At 44.6% G+C, this 24843-nt stretch overlaps 1 long non-coding RNA gene across 1 annotated transcript; it reads right to left on the bottom strand.

Moving 5' to 3' along the window:
• Positions 1–2287: 2287 nt before the first annotated feature.
• On the bottom strand, positions 2288–3174 carry LOC121104231. The gene is made up of 2 exons (XR_005836519.1): positions 3044–3174; positions 2288–2620 (listed from the first exon to the last, which is right to left on the bottom strand). It is a non-coding gene; the product is annotated as an uncharacterized LOC121104231 (long non-coding RNA).
• Positions 3175–24843: the final 21669 nt, after the last annotated feature.

Below are 24843 nucleotides of genomic sequence, written 5' to 3' on the forward strand. Positions count from 1 at the left end.
TTTGAGCATCACATAAACAGAATACTACAGTATGTATTATTTTATATCTGACCTCATACACTCAACGTTATATTTTGAAATTCATCCGTGTTGTTGCATGTAGCGATAGTTCATTCATTTACATTGCTGTATAGTATTCCATTGGATGAATCTGACACAATTCTACTAATGATGGATAGCTAGTTGTTTCTAGTTTGTGGCTATTGTGAGTAATAAGCTGCTGCTATAAACATCCCTATACGTGTCTTTTGGAGTTGATGTATATGAGAATTTTTGGTTGCTTGTCCTACCAGCTAGTGATGTAACATGGTTAAAATTTCCCACCAGCACTGTGAATTTCTCTTTGTGGGTCTGACACCTCTTGCTTTACACACTTTACAGGCCGTTATTTGGTACATACACATTTAATATTGGTAATTTGTCCCGATGACTTGAATCTTTTGTCATAGTGAAGTGGCCCTCTCTAATGTTTTTTTATCTAAATTCTATTTTGCTTGATGTTAATAGAACTACATGACATTTCTTTCATTTTTTTATATCTAAATCACACATAATACAGAATTTTGCATTTTAACCATTTTAAAATGTACGATTCAATGGCATAAAGTACATTTACAGTTACCACTATCTTATCCCAGAACTTTTCATCATTTCAAACAGAAATTCTAGACCCATTAAACAACTACTACCCCTCCCCCTTTCCTGTCAGCCCCTTTTAGCCAGTATTGCACCTTCTGTCTTTATGAATTTAAGTATTCTAGGTGCCTCCCTGAGTGGAATCATACAATATTTGTCCCTTTGTGTCTGGCTTATTTCACTTGTTTTTGGAGCTTTAAACAAACATGTTATATCATCTACATATAGATTCACTAAGCAAAGATTTTTTTCCCCCTTAAAACACCTGCAGTGTGTATGGCTCTGTGGGGAAGCAAAGATGAATAAATCTCTGTCCCTAAATCCTTTGGTACAGACTGAGTGGGAGGCAAACACAAGACAAGGAGTGAGCATCAAGAAGGGGCATGATGGATTGTGAAATGAGTATGTGCCGTCTTCCTTTTGCTTGACCTCAGCTGATGTAAGGAGAAATCCGTATGACATTTAAATGTTACTCAAGTTATTGGATCTATAAACGTGCTGGGCTTGAGTACGGATCCACCTGCCTGGAGGTGAAGCCCGAGCCTGCCGCCTGGTGGTGTAGCTGGACGCTCCTGCCGCACGGGGGCGGCATACCGAAGTGAAAGGAGGGCTGCCGGCTTGCCTGGTCCCTCCAGGAAGGAAGCTGGGGAAAAGAATCAGCACCCGAGGAAACGAAACCCTTTCCAAGTGTGGCACCGCTAGGGTGGCTGTCAGAAGGGTGCTGCAAGCACTTTCTAATTCTTATCCCCCCCCACCTCATTTGCCCCTGCACCCTACAACTCCCTTTTAAGACCCCTCCATTAGGGCTGCTTTATTTGATCTGTCCCCTTACTGTCCCTACATCCTCAGCGTGAGAGCCGACCAGGCTTTTCTGCCCTTCGAGCCTTTAGTTTCATTCCAGGGATTATTTGTTTGTTTGTTTGTTTGTTTGTTTATTTTCTGCTCCTCCACTTCCTCCTCTCCAATGAAAATCAGTTTCCCAATCCTTGGCCATTCTGCCGAATGTTATTTTGCCCTATTCCCAAGCTCTGATGATGATGATGATGAACTGATTGTCACAAATACCAGTTTGGAACTACTGTTGACCCTTGAACAATGCAGGGGTTAGGGGTACCCATTTTACCCAGTTGAAAATCCACCTATAACTTTGGACTCCCCCAACTTAACTACTAACAGCCTATTGTTGACCAGAAGCCTTACTGGTAACATCAATAGTCCATTAACACATATTTGTATGTTATATGGATTATACACTCTGTTCCTACGGTAAAGTAAGCCAGAGGAAAGAAAATGCTGTTAAGAAAATCATAAGGAGTGGCACCTGGGTGGCTCAGTTGGTTGAGCGTCTGCCTTCGGCTCAGGTTGCGATCCCAGGACCCTGGGATCCAGCTCAAATCAGGGTCCCTGCTCGGTGGGCAGTCTGCTTCTCTTTCTCCCTCCACCGCACCCTCTGCCACTCCCCCTGCTTGTGCTCTCTTGCTCTCTCTCAAATAAATTAAAAAAATATTTTTAAGAAAAAATCATAAGAGAAAATATATAGAGCTGTACCATGTTTATAAAAAATAATCTGCATAAAAGATGACCAGCACAGCAAATGGTGTTGTTCAAGGGTCAACTGTATCCCCAGCAGCTTCACAACACTGCTCTCATTACTGATATGTATTGTTTATTCATTCACTCTTCAGGCATTGTCAGCTAAGTGCCAGGGCACTGGAAACACAGAATAAACAAGATAAAACCATAGACTTGGAGGCGCTTATGGTCTAGTGGTAGATGACAAGTAAACAGTTACAAAGCAACGTGGTATGGGCTGAAACTGAGACAAGAGTAAGGAGCAGGGAGCAGGAAGCGGTGAAATGGAGAGGCCAGGCTGGGGGGCTGGGTCAGTCCAGGCGTTCACATGGGAGGTGATGACAGAGATGAGTCATATAGGGACTTCGGGGTTTACCAGATGGAAGAGGGTGGATGCAAAGGCCGGATCATGCTGCCAAAACAACAACACGTGAAAACATCATTAGTTCCTCAAACCATCTGGAGTTCAGTGAGGGCAGGGCAAACCACAAAGTAGGGTAGCACCCAGCTAGCCTCAGCCTGACAACAGGATCTGGTATGGGTGTTTAGTTGTATTAGTGGCAATAAACTTGGCTGTCCTATCTGGCTTGTCTGTGGTTGGGTTTTATTTGGTGGGAACTTCTTCACATAATAAAATCAAGATTTCTGGTTTACACACACACACACACACACACACGCACACACACACACACACACACACACACACACACACACCCCAAACGATTTTTCACATCAGGCCCACCTTCTCTATGGCAACCACCAGCTGAAGCCACTTCAGTAGAAGGAGCCTGGCTGTCCTGGTTTGTTACAAACCATACCTCCCCCTGGTACTTACACCTGGCCAGATATGCTCATTTGTGACACTTGCTTGGTCCCTGTAGGCAGCCAAATTTAGGACCTCTGCTTTGACATTCTACCCAGCTACAGATGTGGGCCACGGTTCTTAAGAAACCTGGTGCAGAACTCCTTCCTCGAGGTGGTGAGGAGAAGGAGGGAGAGAAGGGAGCAGGAGGTGACTCAGCCACTGATATTATGTGTATTGAGGGTTACCCAGATGTCTCACCCTCTGCAGAGAGATGAGTCAGAGCAAAGGAGGAGGAATAAGGTGGCAGTTCATTCCTGTGGCCAGGACCGACATAAGAAACACAGAGAGTGATGAAGAAACGGGCCCCTTCCTTGGACGGTATTCCTGGCCTGGGAGTGTGAGAGCGTTAAGTCCACCCCAGCTATTGTGGGGGGGGGGCAGGGCAAGGGTACGAATGGAGATACAGCCTGCTCTTTTCCTCCTCCTGTTTTCATCTCTGCCCCCCAGGATGAAGTGCACACATGTGTGGACACCCCAGCCCACAAGCTCAGTTCTGTCGGCAGCTCTCCTTGCTCCTGGCCAACAGCCGCTTCTTGGCCACCCCTTGGGTGGACACTGGAAGTTTGCTGCAGTCTTGGAAGGACAGACTCAAGAACCAAGTCCGAGCAGACCCTGAAGCAGGCTTGGAGCCATTTGGGCCAGAAATTATGGCCTAGATCACGGTCTTGAAGGAAGGTGTGGGCCCCTGGAGGGGCACATCACTTTGGGCCAGTGGGCTCCTCAACCCCTAGGGGGTCAGAGGAGAGTCTGAATCCTCGAGTTCTCTAAAGCCCTTGGCCAGGATGAAGTGTTAAGACGAGAGAGGTACTTGGGATATCTCATGTGCTGTGTCCACTGTGAACAAGTGCCACCAATTGGGTGACTTAAACCAACAGAAACTCATTCTCTCATAGTTCTGGAGGCTAGAGGTCAGGAGGGCTTCTTCCTTCTGAGGGCTCTGAGGGAGAATCTGTCCCATGCCACTCTCTAGCTTCTGGTGACAGCTGGCAATCCTTGGCTTGACACGCATCATTCTGACCTCTGCCTTCACCCTCACAGGGCCTTCTCCCCATCTGTCTGGCTTCATATGGCCATCTTCTCATAAGGACCCCAGTCCTGTTGGATCAGGGCCCACCTGACTCCTGTGTGACCTCATCCTACCCAATTCCATCTGCCACAGCCCCATTTCCAAATAAGGTCACGTTCTGAGCTATTGGGGGTGAACTCTTGAATGTTCATCAGGGGGAAGTGTTACAGTTCAGCCCACAACAGGATCTGTCATCGGGTCACAGGCTGTGACAAGGGAAGGAAGGTGCAGGTTCGCAGAAACCACCTTTGAGCGGGGCCTCCTGCGGTTGGGGAACGAGGTGGGTATTTCCTTGGGCTAGCTCGGTTCTCACTGGCTCTTGCCAGTAAGAGCTCACTGAGCATCTAACATCCTGGCACCCACATCTGCGCATCTGCTCGCACTACTCCCGCTGCATTGCCAGCCAGCTGATCTCTCTGCCCGTCTCTCCCTCTGCTTGGTGCCTCTGGCTGACTCTGGCCTTTATGACGCTTAGAGCTCTTCTCGCTCAGTATTTTTCATCTTTTACTTCTGCTACTAGTTGCCCTGACTCTGACTGCCAGTTTAAATTGCTGAGTCTGGAAAATTCTGGTCCAGAAAATCACTGTGGTCCCTTTTAGAACAGCTTTCTCATCAGTTTGCCTCAGTGAGAACTGGCAGTCTCCATTGGCTACTCCTGGGTAGATGCCTGCCCATCCTGGTCCAAGTAGCTGTGGCCAAGGTGTGGATCTTGTGAGACAAACCATGCTGGTTATCACAGAGGAAACAGCCCAAGGTGGTTTATTAGCAAGTTGTTAAGGACAGGACAATCGCCCACTGCTTCCCAAGCAAGATTTCCCAATCTCGGCACTATTGACATTTTGGGGCTGGGTAATTCTTTGTTGTGGGGTACTGACCTGTGTATTGTAGGATGTTCAACAGCATTTCTGGCCTCTACCTGGTGGGTGCCAGCAGCCCCCTTTCCCCACTTGCACTGAGTTATGATAATTGGAAATGTCTCCAGACATTGCCAAATATCTCCTGAGAGGAAAACCACCCTGGTTGAGAACCACAGTTCTAAGGGAATGGGGGGCTCCAGGATTAGCCCGTCCATGCCAGGATAGTCAGCAGTGTGAGTATGGAGGGTACCGATGAAGGATACTGATATATAATCAGTACACCTGCCTTTGTCAGGGCTGGCTTAGAGGCTGAGAGAGGCGGCTCCTGCTGTGGGCAGGGGGTTGGATGGAGCATTGATGGGTTCAGACGTGAGTAGCTGTGCTCAAAGTGAGGAAAACAAAGGGCACCTGGGTGGCTCAGTTGGTTAAGTGTTGCTTTCGGCTCAGGTCGTGATCTCAGGGTTGTGAGATGGAGCACCGTGTTGGGTTCTGTGCTGGGTGTGGAGCCTGCTTAAGATTCTCTCTCTCCTCCCTTTGTGCCTGCCCCCCTTGCTCTCCCTCCCCTTCTTAAAAAAGAAGTGGGAAACCAATACTGAGTATCATATATGTGTGTGTTTTGAATGAGCATGTTCACTGGTTTACTCTTTGTACATTTCTGAGAATGTGCAATCCTCTATGTGGGTGTAGGTGTCTGAGTGAGGGTGTGTATATCTGTATGTCTCGAGATTGGACGGTACATAGTCCACACTGCCCTCCTCCTATGTTATCAGGATAGGTTAGTGTCATATATGACACACTTGATTGGTATTCTCAGAATGTCACATAGGGTGAGAATCAGTTCTGTTGACGTTGAATTGAAAAACAAAATTTGCTTCAGAGTGGTTTTTCTTGTTTAGACCTGTCTGCCTCCAGGCATATACAATGAGCAGTGAATGGGTAATGGCCCCAGTGATCTCAATGACATCTGGCTTCAGCACCAGAATCCAGGGTTGACCAAACTCCGTGTCCAAGAAGCACAGCCAAGCCAAGTCCAAGCTCATCTGTGTTTTCTAGGCTCAGTCCCTGACCAAGTAGCTGTACAACAAACTGTTTGACCTTTCTTTTCTTTAGTTTTTCTTTCTGTAAAATGAAGATAATGAATACCCTTCTCAGAGGACTCTTTTGAGAGCAACTTACATGATCATACTTTAAAAAGTGGTACTACATAACTGTTGAATGAAAATTAATTGTACTTCCTCCTCTATTTGGCATTAGGTGAGCTTTTCCTTTTTAAAATGTCAACTGATATTTATTTATAGACTCTATGTTCCCGATCATTTATCTAAATATTTGTCCTTCTTACTTGGTTAGCTAGCTGGGCATGTAGGGTTGGGTCCATACCTTCCCTTATTATAAAGGTCATTGTGGCCACTAAAGACTCAATAGTCATTCGTTCACATTGATGTTTTTGACATTGATGATTCTAGCCTGCCCAAGTTCCCAGATTGTCTATCAGTTTTCAGTTATTCAAGGTCATTGAAATGGGTTCTTGGATACTTTCAAGGGAGAAGAGCTTGTCATTCAACAATCGGACCACATGTGAGAAACAGAAAGGTATGTGAGGCAAGACTCTGACCTTCAAAGCACTATAGTAAAGGACAAGCCATGGACTCAGGGCAGAGAGATCGATAGACACTCTTGCCAGGTCATTTTCCTGTGCTTTCAAGTTAATATCTTTTTCATTTCTCCAGCTTTATTGAAGTATACTTCACAAATAAAATTATATCTATTTAAAAGGTACAACTTGATGATTTGATGGACTTATTCTTTGTGAAATGATTACCACAATTAACACATCCGTCATCTTACATAGTTACCTTTTGTGTGTGTGTGTGTGTGTGTGTGTGTGTGTGTGTGGTGAGAATGTTTAAGATCTATTTCCTTAGCAAATTTCAAGTGTACAATACAGTATTATTAACTCTGGTCATCATGCTGTACATTGTATCTCCAGAATGTATTCATCTTATAACTGAAGGCTTGTGCTCCTTGACCAGCATCTCCCCATCTCCCCAATCCCCAGCCTGGTAATCACCTCTCCACTTTCTCCTTCTATGAGCTCAGCTTTTCTTTTTCTTTTTCTTTCTTTTTTTTCTTAACTTTCTTTCTTTCTTTTTTTGGTTCCACATATGTGAGATCATATAGTTTTTATCTTTTTCTGTGTGGCCTATTTCACTTAGCATAATGTCCTCTAGGTTCATCCACGTTGTTGCAAATGGCAAGATTTCCTTCTTTCTCATGGCTGAGTAATAGTCCATTGTCTTATCTCTCGGTATATATTACATTTTCTTCAACTATTCATTCATGACTAGACACATAGGTGGTTTCTATATCTTGGCTACTATGAATAGTGCTTCAGTGAACATGGGAGTGCAGACATCTCTTCGAGATACTGATTTCATTTTCTTTGAATATATACCCAGAAGTGGAATTGCTGGATTATATAGTTCTATTTTTAAGTTTTTGAGGAGCCTCCATACTGTTTTCCATAGTGGCTGCACCAGTTTGCATCCCCACCAGCAGTGCCCAGGGGTTCCCTTTTCTCCACATCTTTCCCAAGACTTGTTATCTCTTTTTTGATGACACCCATTCTAACAGGTGTGAGGTAATATCTCATTGTGGTTTTAATTTGCATTTCCCTGGTGATTAGTGATATTGAATACCTCCTCGTGTAATTGCTGACCATTTGTATGTCTTTGGAAAAATGTTTATTCAGCTTCTTTACCCACTTTTTAAAAAGATTTTATTTATTCATTTGACAGAGAGAGAGAGAGTGAGGAAGAGATCACAAGCAGGGGGAGTGGGGGAGGGAAAAGCAGGCTCCCGGCTGAGCGGGGAGCTCAATGCAGGGCTCAATCCCAGGACCCTGAGCTACCCAGGTGCCCCATTTTTTGCCCATTTTAAAATCAGATTGTTTTTTGTTACTTAGTTGCTTAAAGTCTATTTTGTCTGATGTAAGTATAGCTATCCCTGCTCTCTTTTTGTTTCCATTTGTAGGGAATATCTTTTTCCATCTCTTCGCTTTGAGGTTATATGTGTCTTTAAAGCTGAAGTGAGGGGCACCTGGGTGGCTCAGTCAGTTGAGCATCTGCTTTCAACTCAGGTCATGATCCCAGGGTCTCAGGATCGAGCCTCACATCAGGCTCCCTGCTCAGTGGGCAGTCTGCTTCTCCCTCTGCTCCGTACCCCACTTGTGCTCTCTCTCTTTCAAATAAATGAATGAAATCTTTATGAAAAAAAATAAAGCTGAAATGAGTCTCTTGTAGACAGTGTCTTGGAGGCAGGGTCTTGTTTCTTCATCCATTCAGGCACTCTATGTGTTTTGATTGGAGAATTAAATCAATTAACATTTAAAATAATTATTAATAGGTAAGAACTAATAAAATAATAGGTAAGAACTAATAACAAAAATTATTGTAGCTATATTTATTTTAAATACCTTTGTTCTTTTGTCTTTATACTAGAGTTAAATGATTAACACACCACCATATTACATTATTAGAGCATTCTGAATTTGATTACATACTTACTTTTATTTTATATTTTTACATGTTTTCATATTACTATCTAGCATCCTTTCATTCCAGCTAGAAAAGCTATCAGCCTTTGTTAGAAGGCGGGTCTAGTGGTGGTAAACTCCCTCAGTTTTAGTTTTTCTGGGAAAGTCTTCATCCCTCCTTTGTTGCTAAGAACAGCTTTGCTGGATAAAGTGTTCTTGGTTGGCAGTTTTTCCTTCAGCACCTTCCGTATATTATCCCACTGTCTCCTGGTCTGCCAGGTTTCTGCTCAGAAATCTTTCACTGATAGGCTTATGGGGGTTCCCTTGTGTGTGAGGAATTTTTTTTCTCTTGCTTCTTTAAAAATTATCTCTTTGCCTTTGGACAGTTTCATTGTAATGTGTCTTGGAGAAGATTTCTTTGGGCTGAATCTATTTGGGAATGAGAACTTTGCAAACCTAAGGAGACATTTGAACATCAAGTTCATGAAGCTTAAATCCATGTTCAACCTGACCACAGAAGGCAGACCAGAGGGTGCAAGGACAAAGGCAGAGGAGGAGGACCCTGCTGGGATGTCAGCCTCCCTCTACAGGCTGGAGAATTTATCTGTGTCTCAACACTTCACATACTCTGCTTAGTACAGGCTGAGTTCTACACTTACCAGGATCCGCCCTCCTTGGAAGACAGTTCAGTGCCCATCTATTGTTAGCGAACTTGTCCTTGGGGTCATTCTGCATCCTTCCCCCTAACCCCAAACCAAATGATGTTTCCACATACTAATTAAAATTCCATATAAAACTCTCCCCAGAGTTTGGGTAGATACAATTTTTTTCCATCTTTGGGACTCCAATGTTTTGGAGGTAAAATGGCAGTTGTGCAGATGAATCACCCCTTGATCTGGCTCTGCAATCTAAGGCCATGAAGAAGGGGTATGCAGTGTCACAGAGCAAAAGCACAGCCATGCTTGAGAGTAGGGATGTAGGGTGGGAGAAGCAGCGTTACTCAGCACATTCTTCAAAAGGCAGATCTTTCAACCGTTTAAAAAGAATATTAGAGGACAATAGCGGACAGAGCACAAGTATATGGTTTTATTGCCTCCTGAAGTCCTACTAAAACTATAGTAAAGAGATTTTTAAAAGGCATATGGAGAGGGAGAACAGGAGAGAATATAACAGCAATTAAAGCTTGGTGCTGGAAAGCTACTAGAAGACTGGGAAATGACTTAGCAGACAAAAGAGAAACAATGGTGAGCTGGCAGAGGGGAAGCCAAGGGCCAGCTCATTTTACACAACAGAATCACCAAAAGTCTCAGAAACTATTGACAACAGATATTTTTGGAAGTAGGGCCAATGAACGGGATAAGGAAGTTTGGTTGAACATCTATTTAAGAAGTGTAGATCCCTAGATCCCACCCCAACTCAGCATAGCTGCCCACTGCCCCTTCCTCACCTGGCCACAGGGGCTTTCCCCTGAGGAGGCAGAAAGGCAGGTCTCAGGACTGGGGAACATCAGGCAAAGTTGAAGATAAAGGCACCTCATCGCAAGCAGTCAACACGTATATACTGGAAGCTGAGGCCCTTAACTCCTGTAGGTCCTTAGGTGCCCATAACACAGACATCCAGACCTTCACCCTCTGGAAAGGAGATTGCTTAATCTAGCCAGGCCCAGAGGGAAAACCCAAAGACCCTGATGTCAGAGATTCTTTATCCCAGAGGCTCACTGACTGCTTGCAAGCTAATAATCACACTCACATGCTCTGAATTTCCAATTAGCTTTTAATCCATCTCTCTCTCTTTTTAAACTCTTCTGTGTGGAAAAACTTCCAACTTCACAACAGTAGAGAGAATAATATAATGAACTCCTATAAAACCTACTACCTGGCTTCAGTAATTATCAATATTTTGCTAATCTTGTTTCTTCTATATCACTACTTTTTTTTGGTTTTACATGAGTATTTTAAAGCAAATACCAGACACCATATCAGTTCACTGATTAAAAAGGAGAGAGAGATATCTAGTTTGTATCTCTAATAGAGACAGACTTTTAAAAAACAACCACAATACCATTATCATACTCAACAAAATTAACAATAAATAATTCCTTAATATCATCATAACATGCAGTCTGTGTCATATTTCCCAGATTGTCTCAAAAATTTACTTTACAATTGGTTCATTAGAATCAGGACTCAAACCAGGCTAACATGTTGCATTTGGTCGATACGTCCCTAAGTCTCTTACACTCTATTATAATTACCTCTCCTTCATTCTTTCTCCATGTTGTTATTACCATTATTTTTGGTTGAAGAGAGAAGTCATTTTCCCTATAGAATTTTCCACATCGTGGATTTGGTTGATTGCATCCTTAATGTGTCCTTGTAACATGTTTCTCTATCCTCTGTGCATCCTATAAACTGGTTGATAGATCCAGAGCAGGGATTCTTTATCTTTTAGGGGTCATGGACCACTTTGGAAATTTGACAATGTCCATAGATCTCTTCTCAGGAGAATATATATTTTTTAAGATTGAATTTATTTATTTGAGACAGACAGAGAAAGAAAGAGAGAGAGAGAACACAAACTGCAGGAGAGGGGAAGAGAGAGAGAGGAAAAGCGAGAAACAGACTCCCCACTGAGAAGAGAGCCCGATGTGGGACTCAATCTCAGGACCTGGGATTGTGACCTGAGCCAAAGGCAGTTGCTTAACCGACTGAGCCACCTAGGCACCGCTCTCAGGATAATATTTTTAAATACATAAAATAAAATGCATAAGATTAGAAAGAAAACTATTCATTATATTTATATTGAACTATAATTCTCAAAATATTAAAAAACTAATTGTGATATAATAATATATCTTCTTGATTAACACATTAAATAGCAAGACCTTGAAGCAGGTATAATAATTAGCATAATTGTGCAGTAGTTATAAACAAAAACAGTATTTTGAGGTGGACATAAAGATGGTGATGGGATAGGAAAGAATCTGATTTCACTGTCAACAGAGCCTTATGTACTGGTTTTATTGTAGTTTTATTTTTTGTTTGCATTTGCCTGTATTCATAATTGAAGATAATACTAAGTTTCAGTTAAACGTTAGTGAAAATCAAGATGATAATTAGGTTCTTCTTCAGATTCACAGACCTGAACTCTACCCAAGGATCCTTGGTTTAACAGCTCTAATTTACAGACTAGCTTAGGTTTAGATTCCATTTTGAGAAGCAAAAATTCTTCCTTGGAATTGCTGTGTCCTTCTTTTTGCAACACAGCAGGAGGCACATAATGTCTGGCTGTCCCAGTTTTAGTGATGTTAGGACTGACAAGTGGGGTTAAAAGAAATTACCAGAGTCATCTTTTCTTCAGTAGTTTTCCTACCACTGGTGATCACTCGTAGATGGGCTCCTACTGTTCAAATACGGGAACTTAAAGCCTTAAGAAGAGGACAATTGTAATGATTGAAGTACATGAAATGTTTTCAGAAATTCATGAGAGTTCATAAAAAAAATTTGTTGATTACTAGTGTACCAACTCATTATTCCAAAAGCTGGTCAATAAAGGAAGGGAACAAGCATTTACTCTGCTTTTTCTGTATGAAGTGTTTTTCAGGGCAACCATATGATTATAGATGGAAAGTTCTTTTTTATTGAAGAACTCTAGCTGATAAATGCAGAAAGAAGGATAGAATTAAAAAATGACTTAAAAATGCTTGAATTTCCCATTTGTGAACAATGGAAGCCTCTAGAAGTTGGTTTCTGGATTTTTTGACATAACCCCATTTTCCCTTTGGTAGCTTCTTTGCTTTCTGGAACAATAAAATCTCCCTGTCTCAACTAGTACACTTCTGTCCCCAACATGGAATTAGTGATTTTTTTAAAAAATGAGTCCTTGTTCCTTGTAGAGAGGAATGATATTTAGAGATCACCTCGTGGGTGCTGGGGTGCACACTATTATTCAATCCAGAAATATTGCAACATCACATCAAGGATGGACAGAATGAATAGAGTGAGGCAATAAACCATAAGTTCATAGTGATATTTCCAGTTCAGTTCTCAGATTACAGAATTTTTCCTTAATTTTTTTTGATTTTATATTTGTATTTCTTTGCTCTTACACTGAAAGTCTCGGTTCTGCATAACATTATCATAGTTAACTATTTGCTTATTCTGATTTATACACAGTCTGAGTAATAAAAGTATCACCCACTAATATTTTTAGATAAATGTTTTAAAAACATATCAATATTAAAACTTGAAATAATTTTTGTGTGGTTATGGTACCCACTTGATATACAGTTAAGTTCATTTGTTTCAGTATGTTTCCAATTTTAAGAACTGTTTTTTAAAAATTAGATTTAAGTTGGGGCACTTGAGTGGCTTAGTCAGTTAAGCATCCGACTCTTGATCTCAGCTCAGGTCTTGATCTCAGGGTCATGAGTTCAAGCCCCATGTTGGGCGCTATGCTGGGTGTGGAGACTACTTAAAAAAATTAGATGTAAGTTTTCAATTATGTTAAATATTCACATGGTTCCAATGTCAAAACTGTAAGACAAGGAATATCTATATCTATCTATAGTATCTATCTATCTATCTATCTATCTATATATGTTTTTATTTTAATTCCAATTAGTTAACATACAATGTTAAACTAGTTTCAGGTTTACAATATAGTGATTCAACACTTCTGTACATCACCCTGTGCTCATCACAACAAGTGCACTCCTTAATCCCCATCACCTATTTAACCCATCCCCCCATCCATCTCTCCTCTGATAATCATCAGACTATTCTCTATAATTCAGAGTTTTAAAACAAGGTATATTTAAAGACACTTAGCTTCCCTAACTTTCCCTTCTGCTCTGTTCCTCCTTATAATTAACCATTTGTCTTAGTTTTTGGTTTTCCTTCCATTGTTTCTTTCAGAAAATACAAGCAAATGAATGAAAATATTCTCCTTCCCTTCTTACTCCAAAGGTAGCATACTATCAACACAGTTCTCACCTAGCTTTTTTCACTTGACAGTATTTCCTGGCCTCAGCCCATAGTGTTATACAGCAATCCTCTTAATTTCTTAGTACAGCTGCATGATTCTCTATAGTGTGGGTATACCATGGTTTATTCGATCAGTTCTCCACTGATGGACATCTTGTTCCCTTATTCTTAATCCTGAGCAGATAACCACCTGAGGGAACTCCATAACAAGGAGAATAAAATAAGAAACATTAAGAAGAAAAGGAATCCAGAGAATGGAGCCTATTTAGAGAAAAAAAACAAAACAACCCAGTAGTAATATCTGCAGGGAGATGAGAGAAGTTATGTAGCCATGAAAAAGAGAATGGGGTATTCCAACAAATCACAGAATAAGAAAGAGCTCTTGGAACAATCAAAGTATGCTATTAGAAATAATTAAAAAAAAAACCTCACTAAGAATCATCAGAAGATAAAGTTGAGGAAATCTTCCAGGAAAAACAACAACAACAACAACAACAACAACAACAACAACAAGTGATATGAACATCAGGGAAACGTATCACAAGGGCCAATCCTGGAAGTTCAATTTTTGAATAACAAGATTTCAAAAAAAAAAAAAAAAACCAAGAATAGGGAAAATGGAGGAGAAGAAACAATCAACAAAAGTATTCAAGATCATTTCTCAGAACTAAATAGCTTAAGTGTCAAGAATGAAAGAACCCACCCAGTACATAGTGGAATAGATGAATGGACCCACATCAAAGTACATCATGGTGTTATTCCAAAACACTGGGGAGAAAAAGAAGATTTTTCAGGTTGCTAGAAATTTAAAAGAGGTCACATAAGATGGGTAATTGGATGTGTTCAGATTTTCAACGGTGGTACTGGAAGACAGTGATCACTGGAGTAATAGCTTCAAAATCCTGAAGGAAAATCATTTTCAACCTAGAATTTTATACCCAGCCAAACTACATCAAGGGTGAATTTTTTTTCAGACAAGCACAATCTAAAAAAGACTTACCCGATGATGCATAAGACTGGGGGGAAAACCACCCAACAAGAAGAATTAGCAGTGTTATGTAGAGGCAGGAACAGAGCTAAAAGAATGATTAGATAGCAGCAATAAAATTGGTTGCCTCTGGAGAATAAATCAGGTGGGAGGGGGGACTGCTCTTTTAATTGAGAAAATGTAAAATTTTGATAAAAATATTAAAAAATCAGAAAGAGAAGAAATGATTTTAAAAAGAAAGGTGACTGTTTTCTTTTGAGCTGATGTGATTATTTTGAGAACCATGATGAAAGATACAGAGGAAGAAGTAGGACAAAAAGAGTCTAAGATGCTTATGAAAACCGGTCAAAGGGTGGTGAAAGTTTAGAGGCGCCTTCTTAATCTACTGCACCCTCACCAACTTCTTGACTTGCTCTCCTTCATGTAAGAACCTGGAAGTCTTCGGGAAGCAGAGACTCCTTGAAGTTGGCTAAAAAGAAGAGCCATATTAGAAGAGGTGGCATGGACCTTTCTTAAATATAGAACTGGGAAACACTGAGAAAAAATTGGAGGAAGGATATGTCAAGTTTCCCGAAAGTGAAAGGACCAATGCTGCTTGGTTTGGAGACTAGAAGTGTTTTCCAAACTTTGCTTTATGTTATCATCACCTGAGAAGCTTTAAAAAATCTCTTGCCCGTGTCATAGCCCATACCAATTAAATCAAAGTATTTGGGAGTAGGAGTCAGACATCAGGATTTTTAAAAGGCTCTCAGGTGGTTCCTATGCTCAGCCAGGTTTGGGAACCACTGGAGTAGTCTGTGTGTGAGGAAGCTAAGACTGGAAGGGTTGGGCAAAATTGTGAAGAGTCTTGAATATCCAGCTACCTAATTTGATCTGTAGTAGGCAACGGAGGTGCCACTGAAGGATTTTGAACTGGAAATGATGCAATGTGACATTTGGGGAAGATTAATGGACAGAAGAAACGGGAGGACCTGAGACTCTAGAAGCGAAGAGACCACTAGCTGTAGTGATAGGCTGGTTTTTGACTCAGAGTAAGCAGCGCAGAGGACACGGGTTGTGTGCTTAGGGGTGTACATGAGTCACCAGATCCTCCCTGCCTCATTGGAAACTGTACTGACCCTCTCGGAAGTGCTGTGGTGTTCTCCCCCGCCACGGGGGAGGGCTGCCCCGTGTGGTGGCCCTCCATGGGTGAGAGAATTGCCAGGAGGCAGGGCAGGCCAAAGCCTTGTCCCAAGAGAGGACTGTGGGCTTTGCTCTCGGATTGGGTCAAATCCCTGGCGTGCGGGGAAAGTGATCCCAGGATCAGACAAGCTGGGGGCCAAACCTGAGGGGTCGATGAGAAGCTGTGCGGCCTGTTGCACCGACAAATGAAGGCGCAATGGCAGTCTGAGGTTGTCCTAACCGTCCCCAATTCTTTCAGTCACCACTGCCCTTCCAGGAGCGTCCTGGCCATTCCGCCTGTGGGCAGAGGCTCACTCCTCTGCAAGCACTTGAACGCGGCTGTGAGCGTCAAGACATCGAGGGGCCTAGCTGGTCTCTTCCCATCTGAATGCCCCGTGTCCCCAGAATGGAGGCCCGAGCACACAGTAAGTGCTAGATAGCCAACGAGTGACCGCCCAAGGCGACCGCGGAGTGGGGCACAGTATTAGTTGACCAGGCTGGTGTCTCTAGCTTCTTTGTTGGAAGGGACGGGAGGGAAGAGAAGAGGCAAGCTGGGGCCCCTCAGCTGACGGTGTTCTTGGTTTCCCCCACCATCGCGATGGGCCAGCCTACGAAATCCCAAGGACCCAAACGTGTCGCAGGATCGTGTGTGCGCGCTCGGTCCGTCGTGGCAGCCAGCTCGAAGCACTCGGCGGCCGGGAGCCACCGCATTGGAGTACTCGCATGCATGATGGGAAACATCGAAACGCCTCTTTTGAACACGGTGACAAACACGCCCTCCCACCCAGCAGCGACGTGCACGTGACAGTTTTCGGGCTCTCGCAACTACGTGGAAACTTGGAATAGGGCTGCGGCTGCACACAGCCGGGGCGCCGGGGTCCCCGCGCCCCCGCCCCCTCGGCAAGCCCGGGAGCCGCGCCACCGCCAGCAGGGGCCCCGCGCGGCCGCAGCTCCCGCCGCTCCCGCCGCCCGCGCCCAGGGCCGCGGCTTTCGGGCTTCCTCGCCTCCCGCCGCGCCCTGCCCCCGGGAAGCGGCCCCCGAGGCGGCGGCGGCGGCCCCTGCCATGTGGGACCCGCGGGCAGCTAGGTGCGTAGCGGCGCGGGGAACGCGGGGGGCGCCTCCGGCCTGCCGGGCCCCGCGCCTCTTCCCGGCGGGAAGGGGCGGCGTGCGGGGGCCGGCGACCCCCGAGGCGGCGGCTGAGAGATCGTCCCCGTGGGCCCCGCGGGCTCCGCCGGCTCCGCGGGCCCCGCGGTCATCCAGCTGCAGACCCGGGCCTGTTGTGCGGGGGCGCGCGCGGGGGGCGGCTCCGGCCTTCCCGGCCCCGGGGGACGAGGGCACGCGCTGCGACAGGACTGCGGCGGCGCGCGGCCTGCCTGGTCCTCACCCGGGGACCGAAGCTTCGGATCCCGGGCCCACCTCCCACCTCCAGCTCGGGACCCCGGGGCCGCTAAGCAGGTGTAGATGAGCGGGCCAGCGGACGCGCCCCCGGGGCAAGCAGTCGGGCTGGCAGGTCCGGGCTCCGCGCGGGATTTGCGGGAACTTGGACAGCGTTGGCCGCTGCCCGGCGGGAGGAGGTTCGCGATTCCAGCCCCGGGCAGGCCTCGTCCCCAGCCCGCGCGATCCCGAGCTGGGCTGGCCCGAAAGGGACTGTCCAGTCCTGGATCCTCCGCTAAAGGAGTGTAGGGGCGGGGTAGCAGCGGGGCCCCATGGCTGAGAAGTGGTGGGTTCTGCTAGCGAACGTTTGCAGTCGTGGGCCCCGAGCCGGTAGGCTGTGCGGTGCGCTCCGCCCCCCTCTCCGCGCGCCCCCAGGGAGTCCCGAAGCCCAGCTGGAATAGCGCCTCTCTTTCTGTGTGCAGTGTAGCGCGGGCCAGCTCCGCTCCCAGCTGGAGGCGTTTCAGGGAGCCTGCGAGCTTTCGTGCTTCCCAGGGACAATTTCTAGGGAGATGTGCAATTTGAAAAAAGAAAAATTTTGAAAAGAGGGGGAGAAAGGGGGGCTTCTGAGGTCTGTAGTCCCCAGCCCAGTTGCTGTTAGCCCAGTCAATCCTTAGGCAGGGAGAAAGCTGGGAGTAAAGGGCCCAGCATTCTCTGTGACCAGGTTCTCCCCCGCTGCCTGGTGTTGAGCCTCCCTGGATGCCAGGCACCTTTCTGAGGCAAAGCTTTTACCAGGTGGCTTGGTCTTTTGTTGAGCATCCTGTTCTGTGCCTTAATGAAAGTACTACCTTGTAGCAGAGTCAGAAGTTTGTTTTAGCTGTTTTCCAGGCTGGTCTGTTTTGTAGGATTGCAGGATGGGCGTTTGAGTTCTAAGTAACCTTTGCTGTTCTTGTATCCAACGCGAGGGCTGGGGGTAGGATAGGTGTGTGCGGCGTTCACCCCAAGTGGGATCCCAGTGCCTCAGGATGTGGGTTTCCCGTCTTTTTTTTTTTTTTTTTTTAACCAGACCCACAATAGAGACCCACACCTACCCACATAAGTATAAAACTGCAACAAGGCTTAACAGTATATTTATTCTCTCTACAGGATGGAGCACAATGTTGTTTTATATTGTTTAAAAAATCCTGTCATAATTCATGAACTTGATGTTGTGATGGACTAATCAGTTTTAGGTGGGAACTGCAAGTTGTCTTTGGGACACCCTAAGAGAGGCTGAGGAGACCATCAGCATTTCACTGAGGAAGCAACTTTGGAAGGGGGGAGCTGGTGTAGGAGAGATGGAGGATGCTGAAATTCGTACCACATTAAGGAAATTCATACTTGAGTAATGAGAGTCCATTAGGACTTGACTGTGTGGTTCCCACCAGTAGCATCTATAAAGGCAGACCAAGGGATGCTTCTAGTTAATCTAGGTCCATCTGTCTGTCCACAGGGAGCTGGCTGCCTGCAATGGAGGCCAGTGGGGCCTTGTAGAAGTTTTGGAGAGATAGGGACATAATGGCTTCTTGGCATTAGGCCTTTTTTGTGTTGGTGTAGGAAGAAGGAAGGATGTGCCACGAACTCTGGATTCATGAATTTGGAAGAGGATTCTTGAAGTCTCTGCTCAGAATTCCACAACAGCAGTGTTAGGAGTAGGGCTGTGAACATTTTATAGATGGAGAAACTGAAGCCCAGCCCCCATTAGTCATTACAGCTAATAAAGGGTAGCTCTGGGATTGGACACCCACTGTCTTGCTTTCCCAGCCCATGGCTCTCAGGGACCAAATAGAGACTTTGCCCTTGTGGAATTCTCAAACTTCTCTTTGCTGATTAGTTCTGTTTTTCTGCGTTGCTGCCAATGACCCATTTCTATGGCATTTACCATCTTACTATTTTATTTTTGCTTCTTGGGATGGTGATTCTTTTTTTTTTTTTTCCTTCTGGAAATGTGCTAGGCTTAGGAAAATTATTTTTGGCAGTAAATTGTGACAATTATAAGGTTCCCCCTCTTTTATTTTTTACTTATTTTTAAAAGATTTATTTATTTATTTTAGAGAGACAGAGGGCAGAGGGGAGGGCCAAAGGGAGAGAGAATCTCAAGTTGTCTCCCTGACAAGTGGGAGCCTGTCACAGGGCTCGATCTCACAACTCTGAGATCAGGACCTGAGCTGAAATCAAGAGTCTGATGCTTAACCGACTCAGCCACCCAGGCTCCCCAAGGTTCCCCCTCATTTACTTCCCGTCTCTTAGGATCCCTGCCCCTCCCCCCCTTTTCAGGTCTATAGCTGCTGACTTTATTATTATTATTATTATTATTACTTCAGGTTCATTTAAGGTTTGGCCACATATTTCCTCTCAAAACCTTAGCTGTCACTGGGAAAATGTCACAAAGAAGTTTTCTGGACCATAGTACCACCTTCCTTTTATCCTCTCTAGATACCAAAGATAAATGCTGTAAAAATCATTTTATACATATACTTTTTTCTCAAAATATTTGGTGAACCACTACCATATCATAGTCACTATTTTAAGGGCCAGCTTACATTTTGGCATTTATCATATGCCAACCATGTAGCCTCATTAATTGTCAATTAAGATTCAAAATTGTATTGAATGTGGAGGCCATGTCTTACATATCTGTGAATCCTTTTCTATTCATAGAATGGGTAACAGCATTTTGTACATATGGGTGTTAAGAGTTAATTGAATGATGGAAAACAAAAATAAATGAAAGTCTTTTCTCCAGAGTGAGGTATGCAAAATCAGATCAGTTATGTTTTTTTTTTTCAATTTTCTATTTTATAAATATGTACTCCCTTCACCCATTTCTTCCATCCTCCTTACCCAACTCTGGCAACAACCAATCTATTCTCTGTATCTACGAGATTTTTTTTTTTTAATGCCACATATAAGAGAGATCATACGGTACTGCAGGTGTGTTTCGGTAGCCAAAGTGGAGCCTGGAGGTCCCGTGTTTGTAGATGTTTTTAAGGCTGAAGTGGAGGTTGGGGTGTGGGCCTCCCTCTGGCCATTGCTGAGAGTGTGGCATTGTTTCATCTGACCTTGAGGAATGAGCTCTCCTTTGCCTTTCCAGTTGGGGAAGTGGAGCTGACACTGATCTGCCTCCGGTTGTCCAGCCAGTGACACAGCTGAGTATGGCCTCATGGCTTTGGGAACAAGTTTCCTTGGAGGGCAGCCTGAAGTTCTAAAGGCCATCAAATCCTTGTTATAAGAAATCTTCACAAGAAAGAGGAAATTGGGGAAATGGACAGTTTCCTTAGCCAAGATGACACTTCAAGTTATAGCAGAGATTGATCGTGGGGACAGTGGCGGGGTGAACATTCAGGTTTAAAGTTAAAAAGTATTGAACCAGGTAAACAGACATTGGTCCCTAAATGTCACAGGGCCCAAACCAAGAGCAGTGTTCTTCTTTCTGGTCAGGTCAGCGTGGTTGTCCATGCTGCCTGACCAGATATTTTTCTTGGTCTCAACATTCATACATAAACATTGCCTTGTTTCCTTGTTTTTGCTGATTATCTGGAGGGGTGAATGAGCCTTACCTGTGATACCCTGGACCCAGTTTACCCAAACTGACTCTGTCTTTTGTCTGGTCAGTATCAGTGCCCACCTGCACTCACCATGACGTGTTTACCTGAGCTCTTGTGAGTCTGGCAAGCTGGTGGGACTCTCTGTCTGTCAGACTCAGGATGGGTCTGAATTTGGCTGTCTGTGTTTGAAGTTCCAATACCACTTAGACTGAGATGTTTTTATTTTTATTTTTTTTAAAATATTTTATTTATTTATTTGACAGAGACAGCCAGTGAGAGAGGGAACACAAGCAGGGGGAGTGGGAGAGGAAGAAGCAGGCTCCTAGCGGAAGAGCCTGATGTGGGGCTTGATCCCAGAACACTGGGATCACGCCCTGAGCCGAAGGCAGATGCCTAACGACTGCGCCACCCAGGCGCTCTGAGATGTTTTTATTTTTAAGCACTGGGTCCTCCTATCAGTGGGATAGCATTTGGAAAGGCAACAAGATTGCTAACCCTGGAAAATGCTGATGATATTTTGGGGGAAACCAGGCCAGCAGTACACAACACAGAAAATATAGAGAATTACAGTGCCGTACAGGGCAATTTGATTCCCTGTGACAAGAATACGACAAGAATACTTGGCTCACAGCCTTGAAACGGAATGAGCTTCATATCCAGCTGTGGCCTCCAGGGCGCTCTCCTTTGGTCACCTTTGGGCCAGCTCATCATCTGCCCATTGGGATCCACTCTCCCCGGAGACTCAAAAATTGGTAACTTTGAGGGCTCACTCAAGTCTAAACTTATTGGCCAGGGACTAAGGGTCCTCTAGTCTGGCCCTTTGACTTTCTCTCTGATAGGCCCTTTCTTCTCCCCCCAGGGTCTTCCCTATTCTCCCCTCTTTTTGTTCTTCATTGTTCAAGTCAGTTCTCCTCATTGACTGAGGGCCCTGCATTGGCCTATGGAGGATGTAAAGATATGAGCCGTAGGTGCTTCTTAGGGTGGTAGAACAGAGTTAATTCCATGCAGACCTGTGAGAAGGCATCTGTGGACATGTAGACAAACACTCCAAGACAGTTGCCAGCTCCTGAAATCTTCCCAGGAGGAAGTAGGGGAGGTTAGTGTTGAACCATGCCCAGGCAGACAAAGAGAACTTCCAGTGGGCAGATCAAGGGGTGCCAGGAGGGAGAGAGGGACAGTCCAGGTAAAAGCAGCAGCTTCTTATCAAGAATAACAGTGAGCAAAAGGGCTTAGACTCTAAATACCAGTGTAATAATAGTAATAATAATAACAGTTGATTTTGAGCTGGGCTTTATGTTTGGTGTGTTTCAGGTATTCTCTTATGTAATTGTCACAGAAGTACTATGAACAGTCCCCATTTTACAGATGTCCCTGCACCAGAATGTAAGCTTCTGGGCAGCAGTGTTTTGGTCGGTTGTGCTCATTCATATATCCCAGGCATCCAGCAGCGTTGCAGCACATTTTAGACATTCAACTAATGTGGTTGACTGACTGAGGAAACAGAGAGTCCAGTTCTACAGGTGACGCTGTCCCCATTTCCCAGGAAGGGAACAGGCCTAGGCTTATGTGGTATCGGGCCTGGAAGAGGTCAAGTGTGACTTGATCTCATGCTTTTGGCCTTTCTCATACAAGGAGGACACACTCATATCCTTATATTCTCCTTCTGGCATTAGCTCCAGCACTGCAGAGGCATATGAGAGGGAGGGAGCCGGAATAATTTGGATTATGTGGCTACAACATGGCAGGCATATAGGGTTGGAGAATACTGGAAAACTAAGTTGAATGGTGTGTGTGTGTGTGTGTGTGTGTGTGTGTTTATGTGTGTGTGTGTGTGTGTGTAACTCTGTGTTTTATTTAGAAGGCTGAGACTGGATGAATAATTGCTCAGGCTGGCCAAAGTTCATACTTTTTTCAAGGCCAAGTTCAAGTCCCCTGTGTTTCAGGAATCTGTCAGGTGGTGTTAGAGCTGAGGCTAGAACTCAGGTCTTCCCAGCACTGCTAAGGGACTTCCCTTCACCAGGTGTGCCTTTCAAGGTCCCTGCCTGGGGGAGATTGTTTTGTTTATGGGGAGGTCCTGGGCACCTCTGGACCCTCCCCAGACTACAGTGGGTGGTATGTTAGCTCTCTGCTGGGTTTGTCTTACCTTCCAGATTGAGAGGGAAGCAGACTGCTGTGGTTTTGAGGATGGGGGGGCATTCATTAGCATTTAAGTGATTAAAGAAGGCTTGGGGGTGGATCTGGAGGAGAAGGTGACAGGGCTGCTAGTAACCAAACTCCAAGTTCTCCTTTGAATGAGAAAGCACCTTTCCTAAGGGCTGTCATAGGAGGGCCTTGTGTCCTCCTTGGGGGCTGCCCCTGACTTCACAACCATCTATAGCTCCCAGGTGTTCCAAGGGAGAGTGGGAAAGCTAACTGAGGGGAATGTGGCAGCTGTTGGGTGGCTTGGGTTTAGCCCAGACACCGAGTCAGGATTTGTGAGCACTCTGTACTGGCCTATGCTTACCTTCCTCATCTGTCTTGAGGCAGAGTGTGGAATGTTCACTTTTCAGTTTCCTTCAGGTTTGCTTTTGTAGAAACTTTATTATTATTTTTTAAGATTTTATTTTTAAGTAATCTCTACACCCAATGTGGGGCTTGAACTTACAACTCTGAGATCAGGAGTCACCTGCTCTACCAACTGAGCCAGCCAGGTGTCTCTGGATTTGATTTTAGTTTTGAAGGCCGTCCTTTCTGTTTTCCCCAATCACCCTCACCTTTCCTACATCCATCTTCTCCAAAGAGTTGTGAACACAGATTTTGGTATCAGACTGGGGTTTGTACCTTGCTTGGAGAAGTCCCTTCATCTTGATGAAACCTGTTTCCTGATCTGTACTATTGGGGTGATAGTTATACCTCCCTCACTAGCAATGTTAGGGATGTTCCATGAGAAAACGCCCAAGAAGGGCTTAGCACAGGGCCTGGCACATAGTAAGCGCTCAGTAAATATCAGTTGTTATTACACAGCTGCCTTGGACTACTCTCATTCAAATAGCAAAATGGACAGATGCCAGTCTGTACACACACTGAGGAGAAATCATGCCCATCACCGGCTCCCGGGGAGGTCAGGTGATAGGGACTCTACTTTAGAACTAAGAGTTGTAACTGGTCCATCTTTGCCCTTAGCGATATTTCTTGAGTAACTGCCAGGGACCTGGCATGATTTTAGGAATTCGGAATGTCTACTCTTAAAGCTCATACTATCTGCACACCATCCAAGCCTACAATATATTGTAAGGCTCTTGGTTCATCCTTTTGCAAGAATGGTGTTCTTTAGTCCGAGTTTACATTCTTCCTCCTTTTTTTTTTTTTGAGTTTAAAAAATTCCTTCTTTTGTGAAATTATGGGGGCAGTAGATGGTACACCTTTTAAAAATGTTTTTAAATTAAAAAAAATTTTAAAGTAAACTCTGCCCAACATGGGGCTTGAAATCATGACTCTGAGATCGAGAGTCACATGTTCTGGTGACTGAGCCAGCCAGGTGTCTCCTGATGGTATGCTTTTAAAAAAATATTCTTATTTGGCAAAACAAAGAGTTGGCAACTCTATTTAAGTTCCCTTCAATTTCTTTCTTTCTTTCTTTTTTTAGAGAGAGTGTGCGTTTGAAGAGTGGTGGGGGGAGGGGCAGAGGAAGAGGGAGGTTGAATCTCAAGCTGAGCACGGAGGAGCTTGGTGCAGGGCTCTATCTCACAACCCTGAGATCATGACCTGAGCCGAAATGAAGAGTTGGAGGCTTAACCCACTGAGCCACCCAGGCCCCTGGTACCCTCCAGTTTCTTTTCTGTGTGTGTAAATGTTTCTGTTTGTCAGTTCCAAAAGTCTAGGAACCACTGATCTATAGAATTATTCTTTGCTTTCAGTATTTCTGAATCTCCAGGAATATAATTTCACATGGGAATATACGGCCCTGTGTGCCATCTGTTGAATTTTCAACAGGTGCTTATAAATTTGTTTTCCCAAAGTAGCCACCAGCTCTGGCAGATTTTGGTTGGACTTATCTGGTTGTTTCTGGTTTGTCCTTTACATGGTTGGCTTTTCTTAAATTTGTGTCCTTTTCCAAGGGAGCAGCTGACATTCTTGGCTTCCCAGGAGATGGTCAGAAATCCGAAACCAGGAGTGAAATTGTGTAGTTCAAAACTCCAGAACCTTTCTTCCTTTCCCATTTCTCCAGCTTAATCTGATGA

This window comes from Ursus maritimus, unplaced genomic scaffold, assembly GCF_017311325.1.
Source record: "Ursus maritimus isolate PB19 unplaced genomic scaffold, ASM1731132v1 scaffold_20, whole genome shotgun sequence".
Taxonomy (NCBI): domain Eukaryota; kingdom Metazoa; phylum Chordata; class Mammalia; order Carnivora; family Ursidae; genus Ursus; species Ursus maritimus.